The 22,051-nt window shown below is 46.3% G+C and overlaps 1 long non-coding RNA gene across 1 annotated transcript; it reads left to right on the top strand.

The window, feature by feature from the left end:
- Positions 1–2,097: 2,097 nt before the first annotated feature.
- On the top strand, positions 2,098–21,568 carry LOC129386249 (uncharacterized). The gene is made up of 2 exons (XR_008613693.1): positions 2,098–2,265; positions 21,094–21,568. It is a non-coding gene; the product is annotated as an uncharacterized lncRNA (long non-coding RNA).
- The last annotated feature ends 483 nt before the right edge of the window (positions 21,569–22,051 follow it).

Below are 22,051 nucleotides of genomic sequence, written 5' to 3'. Positions count from 1 at the left end.
CCAAATGCGCGAATATTATACCTTGAAATCTGTGACACCACACTGACGTATCAGGCCTGGAGTCTCGGCGCGAAATAAAAGAAGAAGAAACTTCAATCTTCTCTTACTCAATTAATAATCAATTTATTAGCGCAAAATCAGCAGGAATAGAGTTCATCAAGGACATATTTTTCTCAATCAAAACTGATTTAGTGATTCTGTTCAGTGTCCGTTCAACCAGACGGACGTCCGGTTGGCTACCCTGCAGGTGGGAATGCGGATGAGGAATTGAAAGAAAGCGAGAGCAAAAGGACAGAGCGTGTCACGTTCGCATGCAGTGTAGTACGCACGTGGTGTCGATGAGTGCTAGCGTGCGAGGAGGCATAAGAATTTAGTACCGAAGGAGCGTGCAAAATACGCCAGAAATACGGTGTTCATGTAGTTACTGCACGGGGCTCGATTTTCTTCAATCAAATCGCCCCGATCGAAAACTGCATTTCCTTAAATTGGAGTGAATTACAAAAACGCTCGTGTGCTTAAATTTAGGTTCACGTTAAAGGGCCCCTCACCAGGTCTGGCCATATTGAGCTGACAAGCGCAGAGCATACATTGCGCAATAACGATCGTCTCTGCAAGGTATTACAGCTCTACGCGCCGTGCAAAGACTTGAAATTTCAAACCGAACGCCGTTTTCCCTTCTCCTCGCGGCCGCCGCGCCCCAAGGCGGAGGATGACGTACACGTATACTAGTGCCTACGTGCACGTGTTTGCACTGTGACGTCACTTATGGTACCACGTGACTTCGAGAATTATTCAAGGCAACATCTGTTATTTGTGTAATATGTTGCTGGAATAGACGAATTAAGGCTTAGAGAAATAATAAAACACACAAACCGAATGTCTTCATGTTTTTGTTTTACGTCGCACCGCAGCAAGAGAAATGTACTTCTGCTTCGTCTTCTTGTTCCCACGTCATGCAGTCTCGCGCGCAGACACCGAAACTATGTCATTTTCTACCGTGTTCCAGCGCGGAATCATGTTCTGTGATCCGCTTGTGTCTTCCTCAGTATTCGTGTAGCACTGACTTATACCGCTAGTCGGTGTCTTCGTGCATAGCGCGCAAAGTTATGCGCTGCGCGAACCAAGACAATCTCAACAGCTCGCGCGCGACGCCGTTAGCGCAAATGCGCCGCGCCGAAAAAAAAAAAAAAGAAAAGAAAGAAAGGAAAGAAAAGAAAAGGCAAGGAGAAAAAAAAAGAAACATGAAGGCGAGGCCCGTGACATATGCGTCATGCGATCCTCAAAGTTCGGTATGAGGGGAACGCAGGGAAGGAATTTCGCTTGCGGAGGCTAAACGGGGCAAGCGGAGAGAGTGTCGCGCTTGGCAGTGGAGCTCACCTCCCGAAATCATGGGTTCGCGGCTCTGAAATATTTCTATCTCGGCTATTAATGAGCCGATTCGAAAATTTTTTGCGGCAGAACGCTCCCTAGAGGAGACATAACAACTTCCAGCGTATAACCAAAGTTTGCTATGGGGCCTGGTGAGGGGCCCTTTAAATGGAACCGCACGGGGTCATAATTATTGCAGTCACCCACTACGGCGCGCCTCTTAATCATTTTAGAGTTTTGGCGAGCAAAAAATCACAATAGAATTACTTTTTAAATACTTTCCAATAATTGATACGTTTTCAATCTGCAACGTACCACCACACTGCTCGCCATGCAATGGCAGATCGGGGCCTGTGCTCGTAGCAACTAGTTTATCATGTTCGCGCATTCTGCCATTGACGCAGCGTCCTTCCGATTACTAAGTACTACGAGTACTACACCTTGTGTGCATGTTCAGATGTGTCGTTATCACGATCCGCTCTCCGCACACACGATTTTGACGCACGATTTTCGCCTCCTCGCGGCTTCCTTTCCTGTTTCCTATTCGATTCGCTTTCACTACCCTGCTTCGAAGCATCGTGCATGCTCGCTTTCTTATCTCGCGCGGCATGCGGCCGAGGTGCACACCGAGTGAGCACTGAACCGTTCGAGTGTGCGCAGAAGCCAAACTCTCGCTTTCGCGCTCCTATCGTGCTTCGGCGAAGCAGCACACGTGCAGACACTCCTGCAGTGCAAACACGCGAAAGGGCGATCACCGCGTTGCTTAATCCCCGCCACCACTCCGGCGGCGTACCATGCAAAGCGGCGACAGCGCGTGTCCTTGACAATGAAAGTGCTCCCTCGCGATATGCACGCGTTTGGCTCGACCCCGACGCCGCTGGAGTGTCCAGGAGAAAGGTACGTCCGCACTCAGTTTCCCGGAGGAACGTAACGTACCAGTGCTGGGCAAAAAGAAAAGAAGGAGTAAACAAGGAAAGGGAACCTTGGCGTAACGATAAAGGAGTTGCTATGGGTGCCAACCGTAGTCTTTCGAGGCTCCCTGCAGTACGCGCGGAAATCCATGCAGGAAAAGCTGGCGTCAAGAGCCGTTCTGTTCTCCACCGGTCAGGTGCAACTGATCTGAGGACTTTCGTTTTGTCGTTATTCGTGTCGCCTTTCGCACGCTTTTGACGCAGGGTGAAAGAGAGGTTGACCAACGAGACTGTAACGAGAGAAGGCCTATAGGTTGGTAGCTACACGAGGGGATGAAGAAAAAGCAGTGCGCAGTTTTTTTTTTTTTTTTTACTTTAGTTGAATTGATTGTTTGATGGTGTCATGGATATTTAAGACGCCTTATCGAGCCTATGGTTAACGTTTTATCGCTTCACATGACCTATACATTGTACTCTATAGGATCCAAAACTGAACTTATCAAGGCTGATAACCTTTGCTCTGTCACAGCGGCCGAAACATATTAAAACAAAATATTTCATAACCACGACGTCGCACTGGCGTTATACGAGGCCATATCGTGGGCCGCCGAATTCCAAGAAAGAAAAGTTTGGCCTTGGGGGCCGATTTACGCTCGAGCTGCCCATCGGCGCAAGCCGCACCGTACGCTTGCGGTCGCGCGAAAAATTGCACATATCCAGTACTTGTGCACAAATTACCATTTACACTGTGTGCACAGTGTGTACCTTACACACTGTAAACCGAAATTTGTACACAAGTGTTCGATACGTGCAATCTTTCGCGCGACCGCACGCGTGCGGTGCGGCTTGCGGCGATGGGCGGCTCGAGCGTAAATCGGCCCTTAGTTTCTCTTCGCAGCCAGCGCTGTGCTTCGTTGCCGGTAAAGGATCAACTACACAGACCCGAGTAGGCTCTGCCACAATCCACGCCGTCGTGGCAGGCTGGTGAAGAAGCTTTCGGGTGCCTAACATCTTAGCGGCCTCGGACGAGGACAAAAAGGAGGCGTAGCTATACTCCATCTCACAGGTCGTTTGCAGCACCGCCGAATTTACGAGGCGTGCGCAGGCAATATCCTTGCGCAGCGGAATGTAGTTCCGGGTGCAACTGTTTGATTATTGCCGCGATCAGAAAGTTCTGATTTAAGATTGGCCGGTAAGATTGGCCTTCTCACTTCATACCTGCAGTATGTTACCGCGGACAACACTAATTCGTTCTTACGCTCTTAGTAACTTCAAGGTAAAAATAATTTTCTTTTCCTTTTTTTTTTCGGAAATACGCTATATGTTATACGGAACTGTGTTATAAGTATTTGCACGTGGGACAGAGTCTTACGTACAAAAGAACACATCTATTCGTGGCTTTGTCCCACATACATTATCGATATCCCAAGCACATGTCTAAAGATGTCGGCATTTATTCTGAAAACTGCGCTTTGCAAATTTAAAGGTATAAACTGAATAGAAATATTACCTTAATCTGTAAAGCAATATGCGCTTCTGGAACAGCCAGGGCGACCGGCCTATATGAACGTCTTTGACTCGCTCATGCACTCCGCGTACTTGCGCGAGCTCACCGCGTCTTTTCTCCCCTCCCTTTCTCTATCCCATCTTTCTATTCCCTCTTTCCCGTATTCCAGAGTAGAGTAGCCAACCAGACGCATTTCTGGTTAACATCCCTGCCTTACATCCCTGCCTTCGAAGAAAGGTGCAATCATTTAAAATTTGTGTTTACACGTAAAAAGAGATAGAGAGAGAGAGATGTATATTTTACCACCGTGACAGTTGACAGAGAGGAAATCCCACGTGCCATTATGTTACATGACACTGATTTAATATGCAAACAAACAGCATGGGTCTATAATTGATCGTACTATATGTATCAGTAGATTTTCGGATAGGCATCATTACAGATTTTCTCTCATTTTTTTAGGTCGTACATCTATTTAATAAAATGGTTGTGAGCGTAGCGAACGTGGTATTCTTCCAGTAAATTCTTCCTCGAGGAGGACATACCTTGCCGCTAACAACATGAACATCAAAATACTAATTAACAAGAAATGAATAATTAACTTTTTTTAATTTAAAACAAAGAAATATGGCGTTTTACGGGCCAGAATCACGATCTGATTAAGAGGCGCGCCGTAATGGGGGACTCCGGATTAATTTTGACCACCTGGGGTTCTTTAACGCGCACATAAATCGAAGTACACGGCGTTCTCTTTTTTTTTTTTCATTTCACCTTCATCGAAATGCAGCCGCCGTGGTGCCGCGATTTCGTGCTTAGCAATACAACACCGCAGCGACTAAGCAACTACGTCGGGTTTTTATTCGAACCTCGGAGGCAGTTGTTCGAATCGCAAATTTGGAAGCATGCAGTCGCATTTGAATGCACTTCCATCGAAAACATAAAAAGGCAGCCCTGCTATCGCATCAGGTGGAAGCGCACCGTGACAAAAAAAGTACGGCCAAGTCTGAAAGTGAACGTCGCGGCCAGCTGTCGCGGCAGATACCGATGCGGCACGTTTTGCTTGCAAGCAGCTGCGGCGACGTGTTGTATCAGTATTTGCCGCGGCGTGCCATCGTTCACGCTTCGTCTCGCACTTCGTCACGGGGCGTTTCCGTCTGACGTAGCTGCGGCACGCGCTCGGTTTTCATGTTGCTTGAAATTGAGCTTTGAAATTCGATGATGAATGTCATTAAATGCATTAAAATGCGACCGCCTCCAAATTTGTCATTTAAGCAACTGCGCCCAGGCTCTAATAAATGCGCTGTTTAAGGTTTCATTGGCAACTAGTCTTCTGATACCCACGTTATTATTAGTTTTCCGATCAGTCTTCTAATTAGTCTTCTGCTACGCACGCTAAGTATGTCCGCCTCACCGAATAATTTATCTGCAAGAAGTTATTCGCTACGCTCATAGACTCTTTATTAAACATTTGTATGGTATATGAAAATACGACATTCTGTGTATTTCCGGTTTCTCAGGGGACAGGAAGCAGAATTGTATACGACTTGAGACAAAGAAATACCTTAAGAATGAGCAAGAATGACGGATATTGCATGAAACTACGCTTACGAGGAAAGGAAATCAATGCGGGCTGTAAAACACAATAAGAAGGAATTGAAGGCTGACGAGTCGACCTTCAGCTGGCTCGCAATAATTAATTGCCTCGTTATTACTGGTGTTATAGACGTCCCCTCGCGACGAACGGAGCAAACAAGTGGTTGAGGAGAAGTTTACGGAGATAACTAGAGGTGTATACCTTATCAGCAGCTGTCCCAATGGAAGGACGAGGTAGGCGACACGTTCTATCACGTTTCTACCTGCCAAGTGAAGACGCCACACAATGTGGCGGATGTTTACACCCGATAGGGAAATACCCAGAAGCGGTTATATGCAATCAAGCAAGCAAGCAAGCAAGCGAGCAAGCATCCTCGACCAGCACGCACTGTGATGCCATTAGCACAATGGGTCGCATTAATTAGGCGCCAAATGTACGCCTCTGTAGGCGCAATAAGTATACACCGTGAAATTGAAGGATCGACGAGGCGTGACAGCGAAGACGTATTGGTAGTACGTGAGAACGTGGTGTACACTTATGTACGGCGAACGGAAGTCCACCGTATGTATATCTATAAGGACGCGGCGCCCGAGACATTATGTTTAAATAAAAAAAATAGTAAAAAAAAACGCTCGCGAGCACCTGTCATTGTGTCAGCTTGTCACCAAAAAGAAATAGCTAATAGGAACACGTCACGGAAGTCGACTAGATGCAAATGAAAGAAATGCTGATAACGCCGTTATTTGTGCTTGCATACTGGGATTTCCCTTCGACGTATCCGGCTGAAGTAGCCCCGGATTCGGGGTGTATTAATTAGAGATTTAACTGCCATAAAGCTGCACCTTACGGTGGCTGCATGCAGGTGGCGTTGATAGGTATGGCTCTCGGTGAAAAGTCTACACTAAGGAGGGTGCCCCGCTCTGCCGGTAGAGCCGCGCTGATATAGCGCTTCGCTTTCAGATCTTTTTCGAAGGGACACTAAGTCGCCACAGATGGGAAAGCTTACGCTTCCGGAATGGCAAATATGTGAGCGCTGTAGCGAAGGGAAGAGTTGGTACACAAGAGCAACTCCAAACACAAGATACTTCTGGCCATGCCATCTTGATGTCATATATTTTCGCAGTGCCTCCTCGAGGTTAGTCAAACGTTCATTAAAAGAGAACGAGCGAATCTAATTTATTGCGGGACTTTTTTCCTTGTGAGAAGCAAATAAGTAAAAATGCCACGACATTCGTGACTCCATATTGACGTCATCAGCGTGGCAGCTTACGTCTTTTCTGTCTGTCTTATCTGTCTTTTCTCCCATATGGAGCTCTTTGCACGGCGCAAGCTGGCGGCACTTTCAAGACCATTTTTCGAGAACCTGCCAGTGTCATTGAAAATGGTATTGAGAACGGACCCATGCTGGGCGGTGATAGTGATACCAGAATGGAGCAGCGGAGTCGATAGCGATAGGAACAGGACACGGTGGCAGTGTGAAATTGTAAGCGCACAAAATACGTGCAATGCATTCCTCTGTTGAAAGATAACATTCTACTTGCAGATTAGTGTACATCGGAATGCTTTTGGTTTGCGCATAACTTCAAATAAGATAAATCACCCTCAACAATGATAACATTCTTCACAATCATAAGAGCATCAAATAATATCCATAGAAATAACCACCGCAACTGTGAAAATACCAAGCGAGAATTAAGCGAGAGCAAGGTAGAGGTTTGCAGTATGGATACGGAAGTAGTCAATAGTGGTCGAACAAGGGATGTCTCACGTTGGAGCGAACGTTTAGGCAGGGACACCTGACGAAGACGAGGCCCTTTGTTACAATGTTGGCTCCAGTATGAGACATATATGTCCCTTGTTCGACCTGTGTTGAACATAACAAAATTATTTGCTCCACAAGTTCACGCAAGCTCGCACAAGAATTGTTCCCTTTCCTTAGCAACATTGCATTATGTAACGAACAATGATACTTCGCTAGGAAAGAAATATGGACGGAACAGCGGAATATTTCTGACCACGCCGTTTTAACGAAGGAAACTCAGTGGCCAGCTGATATCCACTACTTGCATTACTTTTTTTTTTTTGAAAAATAATGTACTGAAATCGCTTCAGTGACTTCTTGCTCATGACGTTTTGGTTACAAATAGTGTGACATGCGCACTGTCTACTTATGTTTATATGTTTTTTTTTTCTTCTTTAAAAAATAAACTTCCAGTTGCCAGTTGAGAGCCGTGTTTGTAGTCTCACTTCGTCCTTGTCCTTTGTGCTGCGGCTAATCATGGACCTTAACCAACTTGCCCAAGTCGCCGCTCTTCAGTCGGGCCGCATATCCAAAGAAATCTAATACAGAATTTTTGGATCGCGTATACGTTAGTTCCAAGCCAACGACCGCAGTCGGTTCGTACAAGGTATCGCGAATATTCGGAGACCCCTGAAGGGAGCGGAAATCTTGTCCATAACAGAGGAAGCGGCTATAGAGAAAATGGCTCGTAAGGAAACGTTTGGAGGCAGCATACAGAGAAACGTCGCCTGCGCGTTAAAAGGAAGTTGCCAGGATGGTTTGAGTGGCAGATTTCATTCAAACGTTCAAAGGTAACAATGGAAGGAAAAGTTCATCGGTAGAAACTGTCAAGTCATATGACGACAGTAGCGCTCATATGCCGCTTCCGCAGCTTCGAGGTTAAAGGCTTTGCGAATGTATAAAACTATTTCTTCTCCTAAGACACATAGGCTCCCGACAAGATAAGGAAACCGCGAAGGCAGGCATATATAGATGGATTTAAATCAACGGCCGTCAATGTACTATGTCGTTCTCAGTCACGAAATCAGCGTCTTTTTTGTCTGGTTTTAGCAGTTCCGTTGCTGCTGATATCGCTGTCAAGTATCAGTTCAAAACGGGACTCTGAACTTTAAACAAGGAGGTCAGCAGTTGCAAGGAGTGGCCTCGCACAACTGAGCAGCTGACCAACGTTGTCAGGGTCATCGTGCATGAGACGACTTGCCTGCCTTGGCAAGCGGTGGACTTTCCACTAAACATACGGCCGTGCGAAAAAACAAGGTGTTCTTCGGATACTTCAGATAGTTGTGGAGTTCGTGGGATATCTTGCTAGTTTTGTTTAGTCAAATTAGACGATTTGAGGCCGTCTAGCGCACGCAGGACGACGATAAAAGTCAAAATGAAGCTTGGGAGGAGAAAGACGCACCAACTAAGTTAGCGTAGAGATATTACGCGGAGTATATTAATAATGCATAACCAGTGAAAACAGGCTGAAATGAAACCGAGAGCGCGTTGAAACAGCGCATGCCTAAAACCGGAACCACGGGAGCGCGGCATTACTCAACGAAAAGTCTGGGCCGATCCCGGAGTTTGCGCAGTCTAAGAATGTGGACCAATCTCGACGGTTGGAAAGTCTATAAAAATAATAATAATAAAAGAACTTCTGCGGTTTTACGTGCCAAAACCATGTTCTGATTATGAGGCACGTCGTAGCGGGGTACTTTTGACCACCTCGGTACCTTTGAGCTGCACCAAATGCAGGGCACACAGGCGTTCTTGCATTTCGCCCCCGTGTAAGCGCTGCCGCTGCGCCCAAGGTTTATCCCACCTGACCTCAGTCTATAAACAACAAACCAAATGCTACACTTTTGCGCCCAAGAAGAACTTCTCTTTCTTCGATGCCAACCGGTGTTGACTCGCCTTTTCTTGACTCCCGTGCATATTTAGTAGAACGGAGATCATACTTACCGCTTATGTGCTCCTATGGTAATACTTCAAAAAAAATTTTTTTACTCGCATGCTTTGTATAGCGCGATTCGGTATGATCATAGGTGGTTTATCTATCTGTAAAGGCGGACGCTACTTGCCCCACAAACCTCAGTGTCGAGGCGGCTAACTAAGAATATTGACAAATTAACGTTTTAATTATACACTTTAGAACACATGTTCCAACTGCGACATCGATACCGACCGGTATAGTGAAGTCATGTCATGTGTATTACACATGAAGGCGACTGCAGCCGACGAACGCCTGTGACTGTTAGCGAATAATGTTCGCTAACAGTCACAAGCCCAAATTGTAAGGTAGCCCTCACCAAGTGTAAAGCAGCCAATGGGGCACGTCCTTGGTTAACCTTTCTGCCTTTCCCGCTTGGTTCCTCTCTCTTTCTCTGTTTATCAGGAATCCTGAAACTGTAGTGCCACTTTCCAGATGTCTATTATCAAAATCTGATAAGGTATGCATTGATGTTCTAGTTAGAGTCGCCCCCTACTGCTTCACGCACGCTTTCGGGAAACTGTTAGCTGCTGGAGTGTGCTTAACTGGACAAGTCGGCGCATGTTGATGGGGTTGGTGCCGACAATTAATTACAGTGAACCGATTCCTAGAGCCTTACGTGTCGGAACCACAATCTGATTGTGAGGCATGTCGTAGTTGGGGACTCCAGATTAATTTTGACTGCTTGGGTATCTTTCACCTGCACCCAGTGTACGGCACACAGGCGCTCTTGCATTTCGCCCCTATCGAAATGAGGCCTTGATTTGTTCCCGCGACCTCGTGCTCAGCAGCGCAACGCCATAGCCGATAAACCGCCATGACGGGTGCTGGTGCCGACAGCAGTGGCTGGTGATGAATTGGTGTTTTTATAATATCTGCGCAGATTCATTTTCCTATATAAATGGCAGGTGACACGCCATGAACACTGGTTGCTAGTGAGCGATGTGTCTGTCGTTTTCACTTCTCCCCTTCTTTCACGCGGTTGGATCCTCTTCTACTTCAATACAGTTCTGCTTCAAGAGAGAGAGAGAAAACAAGGGTAGAAAAGGCAGGGAGGTCAACCAGAACAGCATCCGGTTTGCTACCCTACAGGATGCTTCAATTTCGCTATTGCAATATATGTCCTGAAGGTAAGAGATAAGTTCATTAGTCGCTCTCTTTAATTAGCCAATGAGATTTGGCGGTTTCCTATGCAGGTTATTTCCATTTCTTCCACAAAACCACATGAAGTGGTGGAACAGTGATACCTGTCACAGGCGATATATAGATTTTTTAACCTGTTCGAGCTAAAAAAAAAAAACACAGGTGGATAGGGCGAAACGTTTATACGACGCTATACGGCGTTTACACTTCGTTCACTTTTTATTTGCTTATATATTGCATAATTTTGCACTGCTGTATTAATTAATCATTATGTACCAATCTTCTTGTTAACCGAGGGTCCCGCTGCAGTAGTTTGACTTTGGGACCCTCGCCTGTATGCTATTGACAACCAATTATGTATCCTGAAAGAATAATAAACTGAAACTGAAACTGATAATGAACGAATTGTAAAACTGCATCGTAAGAATTGTAAGCTTGTCGCGATTCGCAAACTGATAGTCATTTATTGCTGGGTGACTACGATAATCGCCTGACACAACCGCCATAATAGCTTAGTGATCGTGCTATGGCTTTCGGCTGATGAGCACAAGGTCGCGAGCACTAGGTCGGTTGGTTTTGCTCAACTGACCAATAAGGGCGCACTGAAAGTGACGTCGCCGAAAGCGACCGTCTGAGAATATGTCCCCTGCAGCGGACATAAACAGGCCTGATGATTACGCATGACACTATTAGTCACTAAACGTTCTCCGGACAGCGGGTGCACAGTCACAATAATCGTTCAGTTCATCATATATGCATGCAAAGTAGCTCTGGCTACGCCTCAGTGAATGCGCCGGTTGGTACCTGCAATGAGGGCATCGTCGATCAGGGGAAACAGCTATCAATGTGTGCTCGGTACTGATGTGCAAGAATGCGGGGGAAACTGAACTCAATGGGAGTACAAATGAAGTTGACCTAAATGTGTGGAGGTATTGAGAAAAAAAAAAGATGAGTGTGGCAATATCGCACTGGCTGAAGCTGCAGAACCATGGCTTCGCAAATGATATACGGGGTGCCAAGTCGTCTGCTCAGAACAATGTCGCGTTGAGAATCACCAATGAAGCGTTTTCACGAATGTCTTTCGTGCAGGCGTGCGGTCGGATAGATTGGCGAGGAGGCAGCTAGGAATGTGTCCTGTAACCTGGTGGTACTGGGTATGTGAAAAAAATGGTGTGGCTTAAATGTGCAGCAAAAGAAAAAAAGAAGTTATTGTGCACCTACAACGGAATTACGTCAGAAGCACAAGAGACGTCGTTTCTTGAGTGTCATCCCGTGAACGAAACAAAGTGCATGGCGGCATCTCTTAGTGCTTTTCATCAGCCTAACCATGGAGCCTTGAAAGTCGTTTCATCATAAGAGAATTAAGCCGACAGCCCCACTAACCCCTTTCAGATGGTCTCTGTTTCCCACGTTCCGATCCCACTATAATTCTGTTATCTAGCCTTATGCTTCCTCATACCATCACATCAAATATATCTAATCTTCTGACGCCCCCGACTACGATTTTATACCCAGTTTGGTAGGCCACTGCTACATGTGCACGGTATCATAGAAGATGTTCAACTCATATCTGTTGTCTCTTAATACTAGTTAAACTATTTACTCGCTTTAGATGTTCATTCTATGTTAATTGTTATTCTGCTCTGCAATGACGTTGCACCTGTCGTATCACTATAGCCATTGCATTAGTGGGATGACCGCTGGCCTTTTTATTGTTTCTTTTTTTTACCTGTAGTTTAGATACCGGGGGTGAGAACTGTTATGTATAAGTAGAGAGAGAGAGTGAGAGGGAGAGAGAGAGATGATGTTTTTAATGAAAAACTGGAGGTGTTTGCCTGGCTGATGCACGTCGCTCTCAGGGCTGGAAAGCAATGCTTTGCGCATTAAGGACACAAACACAAAAATGGCACATTCATCCACACGTACACACTCTGAGACTTTTCATGAGGCATCATGAATGCCTGCAGTTTTCGAAATGATATCAATAACTTTTTTTTACGCGCAATGCGTAACCAATGCTTCTCCACAGGCCAAAAATGTGTCGCAGTATCAAGCTTAAGCGTCGGAACAAATGCAGCGCAACCTTCAGAGATTGTTTGTCGGTTGAATAGCGACTGCAATCCTTATACGAGATGTTTCAGCGAACACCTCCAGAACTTCTTAAGGGTTGCCTGTGGCAAATAGCACACTTCTCGTTCATGAGCTGGTCTACTGGAAGAGGCGAACATTACTTACACAAAAAACTGAAATGCATATTCGACTAATTAACAAAATATTTGATTAAGCTTTTAACTAATTTCCTTATGGCCCATATTCCAATTTAGAAATTCTAGTCGTGAAGCTCACAAGGCGGATCCACTTGGAAAGAATTCTTAGAATGACACTAGTTTCGAGATATTAATTCCCGAATTTTGTGAAGAAATGCATTGGCGTTCCAGTTACTTTCTCAACAAAACGTCGTTTTATGCATCGAAGCACAGAAATTGGACAATGAAGACCGCGGGTATTCGGTGGCTAGATTCAAGCTAAGGCAAATACTTTTATGCAGCACGTATTGAGCAACAGAAAGGAGTTTCTCTTGTAGCTCTACAAATTTCTCATTGAAACTTTTCATTTAAATACAATAATAGAGAAGTTGATTAACTCACTAAACCAACTATCTAATTAAGTGGAATGCAAAAAATAATCTGAGTATCTTCAAGCGACGGAAAACAACATCACCTTGGGTTATTTCTTTTTTTTTTTTTTGTCCAGCTATATAGCACTTGCATATCGTTTAAGGTTTCGCTCAAGTTACGTGAAACACCCTATATAGACTCGTGTGGGCTGCACTTTTCTTCTTCGCAATTTTGACGAGATGCGGCCCTTACACGGGACCGTACCTTTTGGTCAAAGGGACGCAGGCGCATCCGACGACTTCTGTACACAACGGATCCCGTACGCAGTGCACGAAAATTCGTCGATGCACGTGCGCGGTGTAGGATTTGCCGCCAGGTATATGAGGGAGGGGGGGAGGGTAAAAGAAAATCAGATACAAAAGTGTCGCTCTACACCATGCGGGAACTGCAGCAATGTCTCTGCAAACTTTTTGTCCGTCACCCAACGGGTGCTGTTTTCAGGTACACTTGGCTTCAGTCCAGCCTTTCTCCAGATCGTTAGTGTGATCGCCCGTGTGCCAGCGCAATGCCAGTGCAGGTTTCACATACCTACAAGAGCGTGTCTGGACAAGATAATACGTTAACATGCTCAACACGTGAGCACATTCGCAGTCTTTTACCAGGATTCTACTTCTTAACCACTTCGCCGCTGCTTCAGTAGTGGATAATACTGATCCAGGAGAGCACGATCACGTCGGCCACTGCCATGATTGGCTAACGCATCTGTGTATGCTGGATGGATATGGCGTCCACGCATGCTTCATGTTCTAGCATGTCGCCTTCCCAAGTTTTTATGCGTTGAATATTGCAATCACTCAGTTCAGCCCTTGGGCGCGGCCGGGCAGCCACCATTGACCTTTAGCGCAACCACGTGACGTGACGTCACGACAGCCGGAGGAAAAGCTGGGCCCCAACTCGCGCGGTCGCGCGCGGCCGCAGCCACCACCTGGCTCCCGCTCCTCCCGCTAGGGGCGCTGACATGTTATCATCGGACAACTATTGGTACTTGCACACAGAATGACCAAGAATTAAAATAGCTAAACCAAGTATTACCGAGTAAATCCAAGTATAACCAAGTATTGCCGAGAAAATCGAGTGCCGCCAAGCAATACCTCGCCCTCAAAAAAAAAAAAAAAAAAAAAAGACCGCGCAATATGCAACGCATTCTTGGCTTAACCAAGCTAAGCCTGGCCATTTTTTTCATAGTGAAATGGCGCAATACACTCTGGTGGATCGGCCATGAATTGGGCGGTGAAAAAACTGCTATCAATTTTTTTTCCGATAAGTTCGGGTGAAATGAAATGAGTATCTTGCAAATGGGATTTAAAGTGTCTACTGTTATAGATATGAATAATCAAATATCTAAGTATTGCATAAGAAATTTGTGAAGATATTAAGTATTAAGAGGAATTCTAGCATGCAATTATTTTGCCTCACGCAGAATGATGCAGGGGGCTTCACAAACGTTCCTGCGGCTGTGACCCAGTACGGTAGCCCCAAAGGAAAGAATTATAGGAAGAGTCAAATTCAAGCCACACTTTTGGAAGAGTTCTTCTACGAATCTTTTCCGTTGAATAATGAAGCGGCGGCATGTCACAATGAAGTGTCGTAGAAGCGGTCCTAAATTATCTTCTCTTCTACATGTAATGACTGTTTGGTCTGGTTTGGTTTGGTGCCTGTAGTTATAGCACAACCCACTACGGGGGATTGGCCATGAATAGGGCGGCAGTGGGCAGTGATTGCGCGCGTCTGCTTTGTCTTCGTTAGTCTTCTTCTTCTAGGGCTCGGCTTCTCGTCACGCTCTGGATGGCGCTGACGTCGTCTCGTTTTCCTCGAGAATATCGCGAGGACTATTAAAGGGGCAGCCCAAATTGATACCAGAGAAAAGCAATTGGAATCTGAAGGGTTGCTTTAGTAGAAGCCATTGGCTAAGTACGGATAGGTAAGAACGGGAAGAAAAGCCGAGTACTTCCTGCTTCACCACAGGGATGCGCAACTTCCACGAACGGCTACGATTCGCGTGCACTTCTTTTACTTTTCGAAAAGACATTGCTCGCTCGCACGCTGAGAATATTTACTTCAACAAACACTGCACGAGGCAGTCTAATGCTTACTGCGCACTACTTACACTGTAGCGTCAATTATCGTGTCAACCCTTCACGTTATGGGTATGGTATGAAGAACTTTATTGGGTCCTGAAGGTCAACCCTAGATTGACGCGGGCCGCTCCCACGTTGGGACTGTCAGGCCGAGCCCTTCAGCCACATCGCGGGCCTTCTGGACTGCCCGTAATTGGTCAGAGAGTGATTTACTGCGTAGAATTTGCCGCCACCATTCTTGTTCCTTGTCACAGTCTGTGAAGACCGCGGGGCACTGCCAAAACATGTGGTGAAGACTAATGATGCCATTGTACTTATTACAATTGGTTTGAGTTTGCCTCTCAGGATAGATCCTGTTAATAAAATCTGGACTCGGGTATGTCCTTGTCTGTAGCAAACGTAACGTTATGGGTGAAACTAATTTTTACATGATAGTACCAGGCAGGTGTAACAGTGTCAAGTGTTGTACTGAATGACATAAAGAATAATATGTGATCTTGCTGCCTCAAAAATTTTGACCAAGAACAACGCGGCGCGGCAAATGCAAAATATTTTTCTTAATGACGTGAAAGGAAAAAAACGCAGCTATATGATACAAGCGTGGCATGAGCGACGTACGGCCAAGAGGCTATAGGACCAAAGTGCGGCTGTGCCGTTCGAGGAGCGCGCGCGTCTGACTCACAACCACGACGGCCCTAAATGACGTCGACCACGGGAATCTCCTGTTAAGAAATAGGTGTGAATCAACTACCGCACGGGCGGCGCGTCCGTGTGTCGATTCGAGTGAGCGAGTCCTTCCGCTCTGGATGCGGACAGTAACGCGGTAGCGTTAAGGGTCCCGTGTCGCATAAAATCCGGTGTCGGCGTCTTGCGCCGGAAGTCGTATAACGAAAAAGAAAAGACCTGTCGAACCACAACCACGTAGGCCCTCTGTGTGGCGCAGTGGCGTTACAGAACTAATCGAATTCCTCGAAGTAAGATGCGTCAGAAAACCCGTAAAGTACAACCTAAATGCAACATACAGACATGACAGCGTCGGATTGCAATTTGAATATACCAGAAAACGTAATTCTCTTACGCGTAAACTCGAACATAAACCCCTTTTCCAGCGTTTCTAGCATTCATGGAGCCGGCATGCTGCGCTCGGCATAGGCGCTCGGTTCCTTGCAACAACACCATCCAGATGGCGCTCGCCGGCGCGAATCCGCGGCCCACGCACGAGGCCGCGTTTCTACCAGAAAGCTCGCCTTCGTGCGTAGCGTTCGCCGCCCGGTCTAGCGTTTACCGGTAAACATTACGGTTACATAAGCTGTAGTTGCCGATAAGCGTGAGAAGCAGTCAGGGATCTTTGAATTCTATCGCATTCCACTCTTAAAGGCGAAGCTTAAGCGTCCTCCAAATTGTTTGCTGCTGCTTCTGCTGCTGAGCGGGCGTTCTGTCAACATGCTGGCAAAATGAAGCACGTGATTATGTGGGTGTAAAACTGACTTCTTTTGCTGCGTATGCGAATAGCCGTAATAAAAAAAAAAAAGAAAATGGGAGAGTACGAGTGCTTCATGCAGACAGTAAATTTTATCCTTACGACAGATGCTTCACATGCTGAAGGGTGATACATCAGACATGCATGTATATATACTATCAGCATATTAAATCATACTAGAGTGGCTCGAAAGTGATTGGAATGCGCTGTTTCGTTTCCGTATTCACCTACATTTCTGATAGTCGCCTCATGCGTGCTGCGAAACGTAGATTCAGGGCACGCAGCGTGCTTAGATATCGGCTATACGGCAGCGATCGCGAAGTGCACTCCAATGTTATCACGCATAGCAGGTATTCTTTTTCGGTTTCTTTTTGAGGTTCTCATTTAATTTGCGCTGATATTGGTGCATGTCTCGTCGTCGTCATTGTTACGCCATTGCCAGATTTTAATAACCATCGTCGTCACTGAACCACAACCACCGGCGGTCTATACTATAGGCTCACCATACGCAGGACACGATGCCGTGAGCTTCTGCTCGGTCACGTGTGTTATACACACAGGGTGTCCCACGTAACTTAAGCCAAAGTTGAAAAATATGCTCATGCCATGTTGCCGGACAGAACCAAGGTAATGTTGTTTGCCGTTGCTTGCAGGTTATATGTCTTGCATTCTGCCTGATTAGATAATTAGTCTTAATTATTTTAATAATTTCCCGATTATTATAATTAGACGAAAAGTGTCAATGAGAAAATTGTGGAGCAACACGAAAAACTCCCAATACAGCATTATGTTGCTCAATACGTGCTACATAAAAGTGTTTTTCCGAGCGTGAAAGAAGCCCGCCGATGCACGCAAGATTGCCGCGTGACTGGCCGGATCGAGGCACTTTGCGTGTATTCACGGGCTTGACACAGCTGCTATTTCTTTCGAAGTAGCACCTCCGCCAGAGATTCAGTCACTGGATGCTCTACACGGATGGTGCATCTCGTCCGCAGGACGTCAGCAACCGATGGGCTGTGCGTATCGTTATACGGCCATTGCTCGTCTCGTCTCTGTTGCAGCAGTTGACAGCGCGGTGTTGCTTGCGATGTTTCAGGTATCGGGTGCCAAAACAACGTGCAGCGTGGAAGCGCACCCGGCTTTCTGAACTATATAACTATTATATTGGTCCCGGTTACCGTTTCTAAGCAAGACATCAAGCATGGCGTTTCAACAAACGCTTGACCCGCCGCGGTATAGCCCAATCAATGGCTATTGGGGTTTTTCCCAGCTGAACTCAAGGATAGTGGGTTTGATCCTGGTCGCAGAGGGCGCGTTTCGATGGGAACGCAAAAAATAGAAAATAAAAAACACGCCCGTGTACTTAGATTTAGGCGCGCAATGAAGAACCCCAGGGTGGCCAAAATTAATCCGCAGTCCCCCAGTAGGGCGTGCCTCATTACCATATCGTGGTTTTGCTATGTAAAATTTCAACAAATGCTTTACGTGATTTTTAAATAAATGACTTCTTTTTTTTTCTTGTTCATGAAAGGAATTTAATTTCGTAGCAATGGGATTGTGTCGCAGTGATTGTTAATATACTCTCTGTAGTCAGGTAAATGTGAGTAATTACTCTTTAAATTGCTAACATTAGTGGATGCCGTGCGACTTCGCATACAGAGAGTCAGAAAAGAAAGAAAGAAAACTCACTTTCTAACAGCTACATTTTCGACATTTCTATAGCCGAAGTGTTGTTTCCAGACGTTTCCTGGCCAGCTAGGGAACGGAACTAGGTTCGCGTTATCGAAACCGCACCCGTCGTCATAACCAGTGTTGTGAGGAAGTTGTGTACGAGACGGCCATCGCATTCGCGTGCGCAAATTTAACTTGTTTTCGTCGCCGAGTCCACCACAGCCCATACTTGCATGTTGGGTTCTGCAATAACACATTTTTCGATTGCGACTTTACCCCCTGTATCTGTGGTGACGACCTTCTGAATTTGTCGTGGATGTAATAGAAAACCAAGAGTGCATTCGTTAAATGTCTTGCTTTAATTTTATTTATTTTGTTGTAACACACAGAGAGCGTAACGGAGGCACAGAAATTCGGAGGACTATACGGCCCTCGCCACCTACGCCTCTTATATGAGGAGAGAACCGTCCATCAGAGCAGTAAATGTTACACCGATGCCGCATGCCACTCCGCTTGTAAGTATAGTGACGATATGTCGAAGGCAACAACACAAAGCAACAAAGAGGATACTTAAATGCCACCCGGTCATTGAAACGTGACAAACAGACCTGGCTAGCAGAGGTCAGAGGCTCGCATCCGACGGAGATTGGCGTCTGTATCGACGATTCGCGGTATAGCCTGGCTGCGAAAATAAGTGTTTCGCACGACCTGGATACCAAAAGCGATCGAGATGGCAACGTAGCTAGGCACCTCCTCGAGACACCCCCCTCCTATCCCCTCTCGTTCTCTTCTCTCTCCGGTTCAGAATCGATCGTTAAACGATATCTGAAGTTGATAGGTCGCGGGAAGACATACTCGAAAACCGGTGCCCGCGGGGGTGCGCCCTTGACTTACGGGTCGTTGGATGCTCGGCCAGGTCATTCGGTGCAGCTCGGTACATGCTGAGGCGTATGTGTCGGGAAGAATGTTGTCAGGATGGGGGCCCTCCTTCCTTATCTTCCGTAATCGCATCTATCGGAGTTCATCCCACCCGGCACCTGAGTTGTATACACGCCGTTTTTTGTAGACCTCGAGCAACCTCACATTTTCCACCATCGAGCGTCCGCTAGTTTACCAGCTCGCTCAGCGAATCGGGAGTTAATATGCTGATCCGCTCGCACACTGACCCTTTTCTTTACTTTAACGCTTTCGAAGGCCGGTCTGTGTTCGCTAGACACAACTTGACTTTTTTTTTTTTTTTTGATGTGCACTTGATTTGGCTTCTTTATATGTCTCTCTTCGCTTTTTACCCGCTTACGCGTGCGTCTCTCTCTTTTTTGTTTTTTGCCCGGGTTTCTTTCATGTAATCTTTGGTCATCTCCTGCCGTCGTCGCAAGCGCCGTGCGTTGATGCTTGCAGCTCGAACATTTTTGGCGCCTACCCCAGCAGCGAGGCAGCGACTCGTCCCCTGTATGGCATCTCTCTGCTAAGTATTGGAGCAGAGGTTTTGATTCCCGCCGGCTTATAAGGAGCCGAAGTGCGATACTGTCGAAATGCAAAAGAAGTTGGAGTGCCTAGACTTTTTCTTTCTTTTTTTTTTTTCTGCGCGCGCGCGTTAAACGAGTTTGCCCTATAAATGCTAAGCAAACAGGTCTCTTCGGCACGATGTCTTTCACGGCGCTTCGGGAAGTTGCGTCTGCGAACATTGAAAACAACGCGTACTTATTTCTTTTATTGCACGTGTTTGTTGTATTAATGTATTAATGCCGAAATGGGTGTCTTTATTTTATTGTAGACCACTGACTCTGCATTCCCGCTTTCGATATTGCGTCCTTCATTATATGTTGCAATCTCTTGTCTTTTTACCCTTCCCTATATAATATATTGCAGTTTAATTTATAACGTACGTACCTTGAGGGTAAATAAATAAATAAATAAATAAATAAATAAATAACAGGTTTTGTACGTCATGTTTGCTATCAGATCGATATTTCTCGGACATAATCTGCAGGACTCGCATGCACAGATTCTCACCTTGCCGACAAGTTGTCCGGGAGCGTTATAGAGTGAAGCTTGTCCGTAAATTGATTGCCTTAAAGGACCACGTTACAACGAGTATGCAGTGCTTTCCAACAGCTTTGCAAACAAGCCGTCTACACCGAATGATACGAGGTACCCCGAACAGAAAGCAGACAATTTGTTCGGAATCCTTTTACTTCGAGTGGCATTTACACGAGCTGTAGGAAACGGCTCGGTCGTACACAACTTCGCTTCGGAGTCGCGCTGTAGCTCGGACGCGGCACGCGCAAGAGACAAAGACTTTAAGAAAGCGGTTACAAAGGCACGAGGACGACGACGCAGTAGCGCCGACTGCGGTATGACGATGATGGCACGACGATATTGCCACGTACGGAATGACGGCGGAAACGTTGCTTCGTTGGCTGGAATACTATAGGGCAGCGATCGCGTAGCGTTCTCGAAATTAAACTGCGGGTATTAACGTCCCGAAACCGAACAGTTTGACTATGACCCCGTGAGGGAAGACCGTGTAGTGCAGGGCCCCAGATTAATTTCAACCTCCCGGGGTCTCTTTAAGGTGCACCCAGAGCAAGGTGCCCGGGCGTGTTCGGATGGGACAGCACTTGCAATTGAGTGAGTCCGGGGTAGAGGGGGTGAAGCGGGGAGGCATCTTACTGCTGTTCGCAGCACATCGAATCGAGGGAATCCGGGAGAGCCCACGGGCATATAGTATATCGTTTTGTTGAGTTTGTTCCGACGGAAGAGAATTTCTTTTTCTACGCTCATTTGGGTACAAGTTCCGCACCGTCAACGGTGTATGGCATTTCATCCTTTGTTTTTCTTTTTTCTTTTTTTCCCCCTTCAATTGATCACGCTTCCTCCAGTTTCGCAGAGGGCCGGATCTCTGGTTTCGCGGCGGAGCGAGTCATAGGCGCGTCGCCTCGCCGACTTCTCTCCTCCACTTCTCCTCTCCATTCGAAACAAGGCTTTTTCCGACTACAAACGACACGGTCCCAGAGAGGCAGGCAGGCAGGCAGACAGGCAGCAGCAGCGGGCAAGCGCTTACGTCATACCCAAGGTGGAGGGGAAGAGATCGTCGCAGATATTGCCAGGGGTTCTTGAACCCCGTCCCAACGAAACGGCGATCTCTGCCGGTGCTTTGCGGTTAACGACACGCGCCACCACTTGGTTGCACGAAGCACAGCTGCGACCGGAACGGCACTGCCGACGGCGCGCGGTCTTTGTTGTTGATTCCGCGCACTTCGAGCGCCGTCCGGAACTGTGCGGTACGCACTGCGAGTCTTCCGTGCCACGTGATTGCCCGTGGAGCTGCGAAAAAGAAAAATGAAAAAAAAAATGAAAAGAAAGAAGAGACCTTGGGTAGTGTTTGACTTCTGTTTTTGACGGTGCAACTCCTATGTATTGCTGTTCTTTTTCTTTTCTTTCTTTTTTTTTTTTTTGCGGATTGACACTCGCCGAGGGGTTTAACGCTAGCGATTTTTTTTTTCAGGCTTGCCTCTGCTATCGCCTTTTAAGAAGCTTCTTTTGAAGTCCGAGGGAGGCAGTGTCGATTCGAATTAGCAGTGTCAGCGTGTCGGTTCTAAAACTTACAACTCTAGTTTATGCTGAATTTGTAGATGTACAGTTTGTCACGTCGCCGGTACGGTGTAAAAATCAGCGTGAAGAATAAAGGCAACGGGGGGGCTCGACTTTTTTTTAATGACCGTACGAAGAAAGCATACGATGAAGCCACGGAAATCCCAGAGTAAATTAAGAAAAAGTATTGAAAAATGTGAAGGGTACTTTTTTGTCGTTACTGTAAAAAAAAAGAAAAGAAAACCGTACTCTAT

The sequence above is a fragment of the Dermacentor andersoni genome, chromosome 4 (assembly GCF_023375885.2).
Source record: "Dermacentor andersoni chromosome 4, qqDerAnde1_hic_scaffold, whole genome shotgun sequence".
Classification (NCBI taxonomy): domain Eukaryota; kingdom Metazoa; phylum Arthropoda; class Arachnida; order Ixodida; family Ixodidae; genus Dermacentor; species Dermacentor andersoni.
Note: the sequence above shows the minus strand (reverse complement) of the source record. Positions and strands in the feature narration are given on the sequence as shown.